Source organism: Leucopleurus acutus, assembly GCF_964270905.1.
Source record: "Leucopleurus acutus genome assembly, chromosome: 14".
Lineage (NCBI taxonomy): Eukaryota > Metazoa > Chordata > Mammalia > Artiodactyla > Delphinidae > Leucopleurus > Leucopleurus acutus.
The window spans coordinates 70,528,127-70,542,958 of NC_139156.1; the positions used below are offsets into that span (position 1 = coordinate 70,528,127).

General features: G+C 39.5%; 1 protein-coding gene across 1 annotated transcript in view; it reads right to left on the reverse strand.

Annotated features, from left to right (window-relative positions):
* The window catches only part of ARID5B (AT-rich interaction domain 5B), a gene marked incomplete at its 5' end in the record, with an annotated part of 189,140 nt that overhangs the window by 131,783 nt on the left and 42,525 nt on the right, over positions 1-14,832 (reverse strand). The gene's annotated exons all lie outside the window — the stretch shown is intronic.

Genomic DNA, 14,832 nt, shown 5'->3' on the forward strand with positions numbered 1-14,832 from the left:
TATGTTTCTCTCAAAAATTCCAGCCAAAAGGCAGGATGCCAAACACACTTAACAGATAAATCACTGTTTCAGGGTCTCTCTTTTACTCTTTCCCCTTTTTTTCTTTCTTTTGCTATACACACACACACACACACACACACACACACACACTCACAGACATTTTAAAAGCAAATAGAACACCCCTCCCGCCTTCTTAATCTACTTACAGAAAAATAACCAAAGGAAACAATCACTTTTGTTGAAGAAGGCATTGTTTAAGGGAAAAGGCACATTAAAATAACTTCTACCTCCATTGGAGATTAGCATTTCATATCTTGGGATCAAGCTATTGTCCTGCACACTATGTATAACTTATTGTAGTTAATTTATCACTAAGGTCATTGTAAACTAGGAGGGAGTTTGTAAACAAAAATGAATCACAGGTTTCATTTTTGTATCCTTTTCAAACTGGAAGACCTAACAGTTTCCTGTTCCAACATACAAAGTAGTATTGCTTCTATCGACCTCCTCAGCGCTTTTGCCAGCACTTTCCATTTAATTAAACTGACAGCAAAACAGGGCCTTTCGCTAATGGGATCCAGACCATTTTTCCTTCAATGTAAATTCTCAGGCATGAAATTACATCTGAAACAGACACAGTAATCCTTCTATATCTTCAACATACATTTAATCTATAATAACAATTCCTTTCTCTATATTATAGTGTGTTTTAGATTTCAGTCAACCTTGTTTTAACTGGAATTCTCAAGTGTTACCGAGTCTGAATTCACCTTAGCGTTCCTACAAGGCCCTGCCTATATCTAGCCATAGATTATGGTTAAAGACCAGATGCCAGAGGCTAATGTCCACAGCAGGGAGGAAAAATGATAAAATGAATGAATAATGTTTCTGTTGGCATCCTTGTTCTCAATTTATTTAAGTAAGAGCTTTTTCATCAGTTGTTGACTCTGAGTAAATAAAAGCTATCAGCATTTATAAGTATGTCTGAATTTCACATTACAAGTCAGGGTTTCAAGTATTTCAATATGGCTAATCAAGGCAGAATACATTAAGTGCAGCTTGGAGACCTGTTCATATTAACATAATTAGTGGACTGGCTAGCCATTTTTCTCTGCTTGGATGTTAGTCACTTTTCTGGTATTGCAAGCCATAATACGTGCTTGAAACTTGACTTTTTCCAGTTCTTTAGGCATAATTATGAAAAAAAATCTCTTTATTGGATGTATTGGTTGAAAAGAGAGAGTCTTTTCATGTAACTTAGCATGGAAATCGAGAACTTCAGGGCAAAAAAAAAAACCCAAAAGAATCCTAAGACTATTTCTAAACAAAATTAAAGCACCTACTAAATTGAGCAGTGAAAACATCATTTTATTCTGATTGTGAGACAAAAGAACATGATGATTCCTAAGTGAAAATTGGTTGGGTCAAGTGTCATTAAAAAAACAGAGCGTCTTTCACACTCAGGGCAGGTCTAGAGCTGAGCAATGCAGGGTGTAGGACAACATAAATAATTCGAAAATGCTAAGCCCAAGGTCAAGGAAGGCTGACTGATAAACTCAACTCGTTCTCTTTAGCACCCTAACCAAATGGCAGTTCCCTTGGTACGGTCTGTCCAGCTATCAAGAAAAGACCCATCTATTTCAACAGAGGAAGGGAGTTTTGTTGTAGATATTCACTGGCCTGACCGCCCAACCCCACCCCAAAAAGAGATAATAGTTTGCATGCATGCAATATTTTACGTTCAATTCTTGCTCCATTTCCAAAGGGCCACTGTCCTGTTTGACCATGCCATAAAACTGGCAATGCTTGGTTGGTAGTCAGTGAATCAAAGAAGCAAATCCTATGAGCAACTTCATGAAACAAAGAAACCGCTATAAAATAAGCATTTTAGGACTTGCTGAAAGTCGCATCTTCCAATATAAAAAATAATGCCATTGTTCTCTTGGAAAATACAAAGCAAAGCACTTTATTTTCGGGGGTGGGGGGGCGGGTATGGAGCAGTGAAGGAACTGTCTGCAGAATATCCTGACAGTCTCTTTGAAAATGAAACATTTCATTTATACAGCAGAAGACAGTTGTGGCAAGATTAGAAATCATCTCAAATCTCCCAGGCAATCAAAATACAGTCTTTTCATGTGGATGGAAGGGCTCTTGTTTTACAGAAAATGCTAAATAAACAATTCTATGGGCAGAAATGTGAAAGCAATTTATTATTGTTCTATTCACGTTGGTTAAAACTTTAGAAACCACACGAAGCCTATAAATAGAAGCTTTTCTTTGTCTTTGGGATGTTGAAAGCAGTTTCTCTAAGGTCCAAGGCGAAAAGGCAGGAAATTATTGATCTCACCGAGGAGTAACATACCAATTCAGACAATGCTTAAAAGATGGATTCTGTAAAATCACTGTATATGGGAAGAACAGCAACCCTGTCCTCATGTTTTGAAAAATCAAGCATCGTGTCATAAATGGACTATCTTGTGAGGTTTTCTTTTTATTTTGGACATGGGCAACTTAATTACTTATGACAATACTTTATATTAGATTACCAAAAAGGGCACAGAACTGTACTAGTGATGGTGCCTTAGAAATAGGATACCTTGGGACTTCCCTGGTGGCGCAGTGGTTAAGAATCTGCCTGCCAATGCAGGGGACACAGGTTCGAGCCGTGGTCCAGGAAGATCCCACATGCCACGGAGCAGCTAAGCCCGTGCGCCGCAACTACGGAGCCCGCGAGCCACAACTGCTGAAGTCCGCACGCTCTAGGGCCCGTGTGCCGCAACTACTGAACCCGCATGCTGCAACTACTGAAGCCCACACACCTAGAGCCCATGCTCCGCAATGAGAAGCCTGCGTACCACAACAAAGAGTAGCCCCGGCTCACTGCAACTAGAGAAAGCCCGTAGGCAGCAACAAAGACCCAATGCAGCCAAAAAGAAAAAAAATAAAAAGAAATAGGATACCTTGGAAGGGTTCACTTTTAGACTTCGGGAAAAAAACACAAGTTCTGTAGGGACTGTTATAGGGTTGGGAGAACCTAAGTAACAGTTGGCCACATTCACATCCATAAACACTTAGTTAAGTTTGGAAATAGTGTGCTTAACCAGAAAGAAGACATCATGCAAAATGATTACTTCTAGGTCAGTGTTTTTTAAACTGAGGTTTGCAGCCCATTAGTAGGATTACGAAACCTCTTAGGTGGGTTGTAACCAGCATTTTTTTTTAATGAAATTGAATATAATAAAAAAGAAAATGCTAGTGTATCATTCATAGTAAAGTTTGCTGGAACTGCTGGTTTAAATATATCTGCATCTACACACACACACACACACACACACACATATATATGGACACATACATATATATAAAATACAGATATTTGTGTATGTGTATACTGGTTCACCATGTTAAATTTATCATTATTATTATTATTGGATATTAGATTGGATATATTTGTATACCAACAAAATTCTTACCTAGGTAATTTTCATGAAATGATCCATCCCCAATACTGCCATACAATAAGAAAATTAATATTTTCAAGAATCCTTCTAAAAGCTGAAGTCTAATGGAGCCTGAGCATAATATGCCCTTAAGTGTTTACTGAATAAATCAATGAATGAATAAACAAATATAAGAATATACAAACAGATGATTATCTACATGAATACAACAAGCATATCCAAACCAGAAGGTTACATGAACTACTTCATGGGCCTGGGTAGCTTCCCTTGATTACAATGAGCTATATTTCCAACACTTTGTCAAAATAAAAGGCCAGGATCATTATTCTGTTATAAATGGCACACATATTAACAGAAACATTAACATTCACAGGCCAGAAAGGTATCTGTGGAGGCTGTGTCTATATTCTAGCAAAGCATCTACTTGAAAAGGGGAAAACTGAGTTAAATAGGCAGTCTGTCTACACAGTATAAATCTCAATCTGAAAGATGAGCATTTCTCCATCAACCAGCTCTGTTTATCATCCTGTAAGAAAACACTCAGATGAAAGAAGAGGACTTGTTTTGTGTTAGGATACATGACACTGTGTGAACCATCTCTACCTAGGTCCACTGCATGGTCTATTTCTCCTTGGTTCATGTACCAAGAATTGTAGGGGTGGCCAAAGATCTTCACATGACTCATGAAGAGCCAATGGATCCATCAGAAATTGACTCTGAACTAGGAGCTCTGGGCAATAAAATATTGACCAGTAAGACCAGCTTTTTCCTGTAAGACACTTGGAATCAAGTTAGGAAGATATACCTTAAAAAGAAATGCAAGTAGGAATACGGTCATATCCAAACAGCAATAATGGTTTGCGTTTATTTGGTGGGGGCTTGTTTTAATCACTACTTGAGTAAAGATACAGAAGATTTCTCACACTTGCAGATGACACAGTTGGAAGATATGCTCCAAATGTATGAGAGTCAAGAGCAAAAAGCTCTTAAAAAGGCTGAAAATTGGCTGGAAGCAAAATATGCTAAATATAATAAAGAAAAATGTAGTCTTACACTTAGTTTTAAAAAAGAAAAAAATTATTGTACAAGAACTGGATGGCGGTGGTCCATCTTAACATTTCATGTAAAAAAAAAAAAAAAAGACCCAGTTTTCTAGCTAGCCATGATTTCCATATGACTCAAAAGAAAGTATTGCTTGGGAGAAACAACAGAACATGGACAGAATTCATGGAAATATAGGTGCAGGATGAAGAAAGTAATGGTCTTATTATATGCCACCTTGGTTAGACAACATATACAGTCTGCAGATGCTATTTTTAAATGAGCAGTGATTAACCAAAACACACCAACACAAGTATAAGAGTACTCTAGGTTGAAAGCACCAGGGACAGTTAACCTAGAAATTCAAAGATGTCAGAAGAACCAGGAAGACTTTGGGAGCTCTTGAAAGGAATGTGAGAACTGCTTTTAAAGTATCAAAAGGACTTTTATGTGGGAGAAGAGTCTAGACCCTTGTCTTATGGGACTTATTAAGGGAACTGGTCCCAGTGGGTAAATGTGGCAGAGCCATAAAACTTAGAGCCACTAAGTTTTATATTTAGTCCAATATAAAAACAGAAACTTTCTAAAATTCAGAGCATATAAAAAAAAATCCAGGGCTGTATAAGGTAATAAACCCAATATTACTGGGAAAACAGTAGAAGGATTACTCTGATAGATGTAAAATGGAATTAAATTGAATAGTTGAGGTTCCTTCCATTTCTTAGAGTCTTGGACTAGGGCAGGATTCCCGGTGAGCTGGGAACCCAGGGAGTAATACACCTTCGAGGAGAAGAAGGGCCAGAGCTGGGCCTTTAAAAAATCAATTCTAAAATGCACTCCCTGGCCCCCTTCACCACTTTGTAATTTTCTGAAATCAGTATGTATCTAAAAAGTATGTCTATATATGGAATGAAATTGTTTCTTGTTCCCTAAAAGCTGTTGTGAAATCAATGATGCGTCTTTACAACCAGTGGCTCTTAGAATCAAGAACATACAGTACATTGGAATTAAAAACTGTTAACAGAGGTAGCCTCTGGGTAGTGGGACTATGAATGATTTTTATTTTTTCTTTTTGCATATTTTTACTTTCTGCAATAAAAAACTTGTTACATTCATAATGGGAAAAAACATTTTAAAAGAATGATTTGGAATTAGATTTTTATCTAGAAAAGTCCCACTGGTGAAAAATGAAAGTGGTGTTTAAATTATGACATTTCAGTGTTTCCCAGAGAAATCTACGTAGTTTTCATCCAGCCAAGGCACTTACTTTCCTAGACCGTGAAGAACAACCCACGGCCTCAAATCTAATTTCAACATCGATTCGATGACTGAAAAGTTGCCTTTCTGTTACTGCTCCTCAAACATACCCACATGTTAACATTTTAGTGGGCAATGTTCTACTGACATTCTTTATTTACTAAAGTAGTTAATCTAAGATGTAAAACTAGAGCCCCCAGGGACTCAAAAAAAAGCCATTTTTGTTTTAAGTAAGGAAAACAATGCAACCCGTTAACAATTTTACTTTTCTGAACTGGATTATGTTCACAAAAGCTTTTCACTTTGGACAAGGATATATCTTGACTTTACTGTAGCAATAATATACTAAACGCTAACTTACCCACCTGACAGAACAAGGGTACTACCCTTACTTTTCAGGATGGGTGGGACAGGGGGAGGGTGAACATTTATTATTATATCCCACTCTGTGGGTTCATAAGCCGGATTTTTAAAAACAATTGTGTTCCTCTTCTTTAATATAACGTTAAAACCAGTATGCATTTAAAATCCTCCTCCCCCTACAGCATATAAATAAATGTGGAGAATTATTTGCTATGATCTTTATTTATTTTGCTATGATCTTTAAAGAAGGATGTTCAAAGGAGGTGTAAGTTTGAAATATATAACTCTGAATATACAATGTTCTTTCAATAAAGGCTGGGCAAGGGTCATAAAACTATAAAAAAAAAAATACCCTGCCCCTTTGGACTATAACAGCTAATCATTAGCCATCCATTCGTAATGTTTACCTTTTAGTGTGTCATTTTCACATTTTTCTTCATGGGGACTAACCATTAGTATCCCCCTAAGACTAACAAAAGTACATTCATTGCCTGCTGGCAAACGATTTCCGGCCCCAAAGCATTTACTGGTAGAAAAAGTTAAAGTATATCTAGCCTTATATTTCTATTATTCTTGGGCATTGGCAGCAGCATAAATTTTTCTTCCCAAGAACTTCATTCTAACTGGCTTCACATGTGATGGTAAAGATTCACACACACTATTCACATGTTTGTGAATCAAATTTTGGAAAACAGAAAAAGTTAAACAGTAGTTGTCTCAGAAATCTCTTCCTAAATGGACATATTTTAAATCCATTCTCTATTCAACCCCTCCTTCTCTACCTGCCCCTACACAGAAAGACTACCCCAAAGCCCCATGAACTCCCAAATTAATATTCTTCTGCTTTTTAAAAAGGGAGCTTGTTTGCATTTAAACATGCCTATGTAAACAAGGTGTTTGAGGGAGATTTTCTTCTCAGAGTATTCAAAGAGCTGGAGTGAAGCTATTTAAAGAATGGAGTATTCAATTTCTTAGGCCAGATGCTAGTATAAATATGAAACTATGTTCACGCTGCAGATGAAACTATTTTTAGTCCGTGCATTTTGAAGAGCACTGTTCAGTTAAGCATTGTAGGGAGGGCTTTCAGTAAGCTACAAACAGAATCTAGATGATTCTTGCCCCTGTATTAACACACTGACACCAGGACTACGGGGGGTGGGGGGGGGGCTGCCCTTCCGCTGGTACACACCACGATGGTCTTGCCAGGTCAAAATATCGAAGACTTTCATGCAGGTTAGTAAACAGCCATTGCCCCCAACCCCTCTCTTCAGCGCTCCCTGCCACCTCCCTGTATCCCTGGATCCTCCCTTGGGAGATCCAAGACCCTCCCCGCCTCCACACCGCAGCCACTGTGGAGTTAGTTCCTGGCAACACCAGGGGTCCTGGTTTCTCCCTCAGCCCTGAGGTGTGTGTCCACTTTGCCTGGTACCTGCATCAGCCCTACAGCTGTTAATGTGCTGATCTCCACCGTTCACCTCTATCTGATTATCCAGTAAGTTGGACTCTGTTATTCGATTCCAGACTTCAGAATCAAGGAAGGTGCAAATCTAAAAAGGGATTTGAGGACCACAGAAATGTGAAAACATAGAATTATTCTGGGACAAATTCCAGCCATGTTTTTCACACCAGGCACACGTGTTCCTGTGTATAAACTTGGTTAACTAACAGTTGCTAATGATGCTAGTGTAGGTGTGTTGACTGTGCAGGTCACTTCTTTCCCAGTGCCTTGCACATACGAGACACAATTATAGCAAATGCACACAGAAGGGGCTCAAGAAAGGCCACAGACAAGGATGATAGGAGTCTCCTAAACCCAGGATACAGGTATAGAAACCAAGAGTGCAGCTAAGACACAGCAAGCAACTTTCAACATCCACCAGCACAGGGCATGCATCATTTTCCTTGGAACTTTCTGTGGGACTGATGGACTTTACAAAGAATGGTCTTCCTCCTTGCTCAAATATAAGCTGCTCCGCCAGGCCAGTCCTGCCAGGCAGTGACACTGGCCTATAGATCAGCGGTTGGGCTGGATCTTCAACTAATTCGCTGCCATGATGTTACCAGGCTGTGGTTCTGGACACCGTCTAGCTCTCCCTGTCCCACTGACAGGCTGCCCTTCCTGTGGCTGTGAGTGAAGCCAGGAGGCAGGTGGGGCTCGGTACCCCTTTCCACGTCTCCACCGTTAGCAGACTGGCAGGTAACAACAAGGTAGGGAAACAAAGCCCAGGGCCAGAGTGATGAATGCTTTACTTTTTAGAATCTGAAACAAAAGATAACCCAGCCAAGAAGCTGAGAGGCCTGGGACCTTTCTGCCCTTGTCTTTTTTCGCTTATACAAAACTCATTCGAAGGAAAGAAACCAGAAATGAGGGAACTAAGAGAGGGAGAAACAGGAGGGAATATTTTATTTTTTCCTTAAGTATATGTTCTGTTTGTTAAAAGATTCATGCATCATACAAACCTAGGGCTTAATCTCCTCTCGATAACTGGTATACTCCCATTGACCCTAATGAAGAAGAGTTACACATTTTTTGATACAACACTAGTTGCTGTTCCCCTCACCCCCGATTAAAAACAACAACAACAACAACAACAACTGTGGTGCTGAGAACATGGCTTTAAATATTTCTCAATGTTCTACTAACACTAGAAACCACTCTAGCTTCTCTCATGGTTTATTATGATATCACCAAATCCCTGCTATGTATTTACAGCCTGCTAAGTCCTAATTACCATTTACTTTAAGATCATAAATGTTTTTTGGCGACTTAAATGGACAACTAATATTACCGGTTGATGGACTGAGGTGCTGCTCATGGATGGTAAAATGTATTCTTGCCCAAACTTCAGTTCATTTGTCAGATATTTTATGCTACTATCCTCTCGATGATTCATTTACCTTTAATAATATCTGTAATTCAGAATTGTGCTGTTGATAGCCAACAGCACAATGCTTGGCTGCCTTATCTTTTTCTTTCACAGCACAACAGAGAAGAGCGCAGTCCAACTGAGGATGGTCTTCAGGACGCTGTTGGAATCAGACTGTCTGGCAAACACATCCAGAGCTGTTTCTCAAACCACGTGAAATGTTCTCACTGCCACCGTGCCTGCAGCGTCATTCACGAGCATCCCAAAATGTGCTGTACACATTTAAATGATAAGGACAGTAGCATGGACAATGAGCCTTTTTCCAATGGTGCTTCAGCTTTTATCAGTTATGCAACACAACACGGACGTGAGCCTTCACCTTTGCTTTTTTTTGCGCACCGCTGGTGTACACTCCCTTTTAGAGCAGTGTTTATTTCCTTTTGCTTAGCTTAAACCCAAGGCTAGGGCAGGTTGTTCTAATCTAGACAACCTGAAGGATTCTATCTCAGCCAATCACCTTCACCTCGGCAAATTTCTAAAGACTAGTTTTACCCAGGACTCAGTTTGCCAGGTTACTTCATCACTGTGTTGGGCCAGTTGGTAGTAATAACAATTACCCTTTTCCTCACCCGACTGGGATCTGTGTTTAGAAACTGTCCCGCGTCCTCACCCCCAAATGGGAGCTGGGGATGAAGCCAATCATGTGCGTGCAGGCATCTCAAAGGTAAGAGTCATGTCTTTATTCTACTGTTCGTACAGCATCTAATCTATTGGTGCTTAATTAACTCTGTAACGGACACACAAAAGGGGCAGGTGCACGGTGGGTTATTTTCAGACTTCGCATCTGTGTGGCAGTTACACTTCTGAGTCTATAGGTTAATTCAGTGCAACTGGTTCCAACCCTCCCTGGCCTGCTGTTGACATGAGGCTTGCCATAGTCCGGGCAGGTCTCACTGCTCTCAATAACCTAGGCTGGGCTGTTGCCCAGGAGAAAAGCCTCAAAGGAAATGACTTTAGTGTGGTCTACACTAGGAGTACCCAATTCAATTTTAGGTGATACACGGATAAACATTTTTTTTAATTTTAAGAACTATGTATTTATCTTCACTGTTATTTATAGCAAGTGATATAGGTTTTCTATTTGCAGTAGTGATATAAAATTTCCTATTAAAGTTGTTTAAGTTAAAAAAAGCAGTTAAAGAAAAAATATTAACTAAATTATAAAATAGGGAGTTATTGACATGAGAAAAATTTTGACATTGGTTTATAAATGGCTGAAGTCTAAGATATCCTAATTTAAGGCCTAAGACTTTAATAATGCTCCATTTATCAAGTGCTTTATTGTGCCAGACACTGTCTTAAGTACCTGGAATTCAATATGTTATTAAATCCTACAACATCTCTGTGAGGTAGAAATTATTATATGGATTTTTTTAAATCAGCAACCCAGGTTCAAGTTTAGGTCTGCCAGACTCCCACCATTACATTATTCTGCCACCAGGTACAAGATTTAAAGCCTCATCATGCAGTCATTCACCCAGTGTATGTATTGAGCACCTACTACATGCCGGACGATATTTTAGAATAAAAATTGGGGTGAGGGAGTTTAGTCTAGCAAACGGCAGATGGGGTCTTGATCAGAATAAAAAATAAAATGTTTCTCATCTTGGGCTTCAACTCAGGCTCCCAGGAAATAGGCCAAATTTAGACCATAAACAATATGCAGAGCTCCCTTAGTAAAAGACAAAAAGCCATTATTTTATAAATATTTAGAATACTGAACATGAGATTGATTCACATAAGAAACAAATTGTCGTTAGAAGTGGCCACTGGGGACTTCCCTGATGGTCCAGTGGTTAAGACTCCGTGTTTCCACTGCAGGGGGTGCAGGGTCGATCCCTGGTCAAGGAGCTAAGGTCCCACATGCCGTGTGGCCAAAAAAAAAAAATGTGGCCACAGGGTTGATGTGATAAAAAGGCTTTCAGAAAAATCCTTAGGCAGGCCTCATTTTATGAAACGCAATATATAAAAATTAAGCCATAGAGAACGTATTTACATTACAACAGGGGGCTCTACTTCACCACGAGGAGTTTTCAGAGGGCTTCCTAAACAGGAAGTAACTACTAAAGTTATAATGTATACACAGCATATCCCAATCTTCCAGACAGGAGCAAATAAGAATTACCCAGTGCCCGTTCCTGCTGTCAAAATTAATAATTTGAAAATAGAAAAATACATGACATGAGAGAGGCATGCTCTTTCTTGCCACACACGCATGAAAACCGAAAATCCTTGTACCTGAAAGCAAAAACCCCATCAACCTTGTGGGGTGGACACATATCATCTTCATTTTTCTTCATAGCACAACGATTCCGTACTCTTTAACGACAATCAACCAGCAGTCTTTAACCAAGAGTTCAAAGACCAGTTTCAGGAAGGGGTCCATGAGTGTCATTTGAATGTCATTCCAATTTTGCGGATGTATTTTCTGGGTAGGGAGTCCATAGCGTTCTCTAGATTCTCAAAGTTTTCTATGCCACATGCCCAAAGGTTAAGCACCATCAGAAGAGGCCCATCCAATTACCTCTCCTCCCTGTCACATATGCATGGGCTTCTACGAAAATGCGATAAATAAAACTTGGTGGTAATCCCTGATGGGTGGCTTTTTGGGCAGAGTGATAAGTAATAGGCATTGGAAAAGTATTTCCTAACCCTTTTGATCATCACAGACTCCTTTCAGAATCAGATGAATGTTATGTATGGGCTTCTGAGAAAATGTGTGCTTATATCCAGAATTATGCATGAAGATTTGGGGGTTTAGGCACCCCACAAAAATGTATCTATGAGTCCTTAATTAAGAATTAATGACTCACATGATTCCCCAGCAGAATATTCAGGCATATGACTTATCGCCTAAGCTATAGTTTTTGTGTGTGGGGGGCAGCTGGGGGTAGCTGACGATTATCCGTAAACCTCCTGTCAAACCGAGAACCTGCGATCTATGATCCTATACCCTCCCGATCTCCACTCTTAGATTCAACAGGAGAAGTTGTATTCAGCTAGAAAGCTCTGCCCGGGGTAAATTCTCAGATTTTGTGAGATCCATTCTAACACTGCCTTTGGGAGAAACTGTTTTCTATGAATTGATCTGATTAACCACACTAGCCCCATTTGCAACCATGAACAATGTAACCACATAGAAAGCTGACGTTTTCATGGAAAAGTTTCGTCATCTGCAATCTAAAAGTGCTAACTTTTTTCGTAGCTTGTAGGTAACACAAGCTAAGAATATGTCATCAAAATATTGCTTTGATGCATCAAGGACACCCAATGAGAGGGTAGAGACTTAACATCTTGAGTTTCAACTGATATCCCTGTATCGCCAGAGCACGCATTGGTAGGTATGAAGTCTCCATAGTTATGAAACAAGTGACACTATCAAGCCAAAGAAATCAAGAAAGAGCCTTAAGTTTAATTATCTTCCCTTCAGCATCTCTGAACACTTTCTGGGTGGAGGTGCTAAAGCTTTGGCAAAATATTAGGGATTTCAATGAGGGATATGTAGAGTATGTATTTCTTGTGCTAACCAGATAAGCTTGATATGAACCACTAGGTATTTATTAGAGCCAATGAAAGGTCAGCATCTAACATCAAGCACAGGAATTCTATCTAGAAAGCCAACTTTGCACCAAATCCAAGCTCGTAGTGGGATAAGTAGGCCCTCCAAAAAGAAGATCTAAGCCAAAAATGACCACGATCGTCTTCAAGCCTAGTAATATCCTGGAAGACCAGTGATCACATGGGATGGGGATCTCCTCATTTATTTAACAATCAGACGAGACCACTACCAAAGGAACAGCGGTCATCATCCCTGCTCTTTAAGCATTTACAAGTTTGCTCACATGCAAGACCCACTCAGGAACCTTCTTCCATACTCCCAGTGCCCTCTGCTTACACCTTCACCTATGCACTGGCTAAACACTACCTTATAACCTAGTTGTGCTGTCCACCCCGCTACACCATGAGTTCCTAAGGGCAGGGACTAGGTCTCTTTCATCTTCATCTTCCTTCTACAGCAAATACAGTGCCCTGGTCTTCCTCAGCACTCAGTGCGTACAACAGTGATTCTTTTACATAAGTCCCCTACATAGGAGCGAGTTCCACTCTGAGAGTGTGTCTGTAAGTCCAATTTGTTCATAATTCCAACAAAGTTAGCCTAGCTTACTTTGCAGTATCAGCTACATCACTGCTGCTTTTACGCTTGCTTCCGGACATCCTGGGCTTGAAATAATGATACTGTACTACTGTACTCTATACAGCACTGTACAGTAAAGTACACAAAAGCACAACCACTTATAGAGGATGCACGCACGTGACAATGTACACCAGACACGTACTTTAAAAGGTTTGGCTAAACATCACAGCTGTCCAAATCTCTCTAGATCAGCACTGTCCAATATAAATATAATGTGCACCATATATATAATTTAAAATTTTCTAGTAGCCACATTAAAAAATATAAAGGAAAAGGTAAAATGAATTACAATAATATATTTTATTTAACCCAACATATCAAAATATTATTTCAACGTGACCAATATAAAAATTATTGAGATATGTTCTTTTTTAAGCTAAGTTTTTGAAACCAGGTGTCTATTTTACATTTACAGCACATCCAATTTGCAGGCTAAATATTCAATAAAGTGATGTAGTCCTACCAAAGCAATAAAGTTATGTTTAACAAAAAAATATTTTACACTGCTTTAGTTTTTAATTTTATACTGAAATTAATTAAAATTAAATAACATTAAAAACTCAGTCTCTCTGTTAAAGTAGCCACATTTCAAGGGCTCAGTAGCTACATGTGTGGGACTTTCCCAGTGGCACAGTGGTTGGGAATCCACCTGCCAGTGCAGGGGACACGGGTTTGATCCCTGGTCCGGAGGATCCCATATGCGGCGGAGCAACTGAGCCCATGTGCCACAACTACTGAGCCTGCGCTCTAGAGCCCGCGAGCCTCAACTACTGAGCCTGTGTGCCACAACTACTGAGCCTGCACTCTAGAGCCCGTGTTCCGCAACAAGAGAAGCCACCGCAATGAGAAGCCCATGCACTGCAACGAAGAGTAGCCCCCGCTCACAGCAACTAGAGAAAGCCCATATGCAACCAAAAATAAATAAATTAATTAATTAATTAAAAAAAAATAGCTATATGTGATTAGTGGCTACCATGCTGGACAGCACAGTTCTAGGCTACTTAACAGCAGTTGATAAAGCAACTTGCTAAATACTGTACACAGCGTAAGATCTTATTTTTAAAGCAAAACAATTTACACACATACACACACAGATAACTGGAGGAATAACTACCGATCATTAGCAGTGTGTTAATTCTGGGAGGAGTGGAATCAGAAAGCAGGTGAAGAAGTACTTTTGCTTCTGAAAGGTTTAAATTTTTTTGTATAAAAAGTAAAATTAAGGCCGGAAACCAGATTGAAGTATCGCCTTTTCTTTAAATAGAAAACATAGATAGTTACACACAGAGAGCAACAGGGACAACTTAGATGTCTTTGGATAAGAGCTACCAGACAGGTGGGAAAGCCAGCAGTCACGCTGTGTAAGGAATGTGGATTGAGACTATTGGTGTTTGACCTGGAGAATGGAGCACTGGAGGCGGGGGCAGTTTTTTTCAAATACTTGAAATGCTGTCAAGAACAAAAATTTGATTTGTTCTCTGCTGTCTCGAGAATAGAACTAATAACAACAGTACATCATTAATACAGTCGTTTGTACTATAAACCATACTTTTGTGATTTAATTCCTCCGAAGAAAGAATGTCTAGCA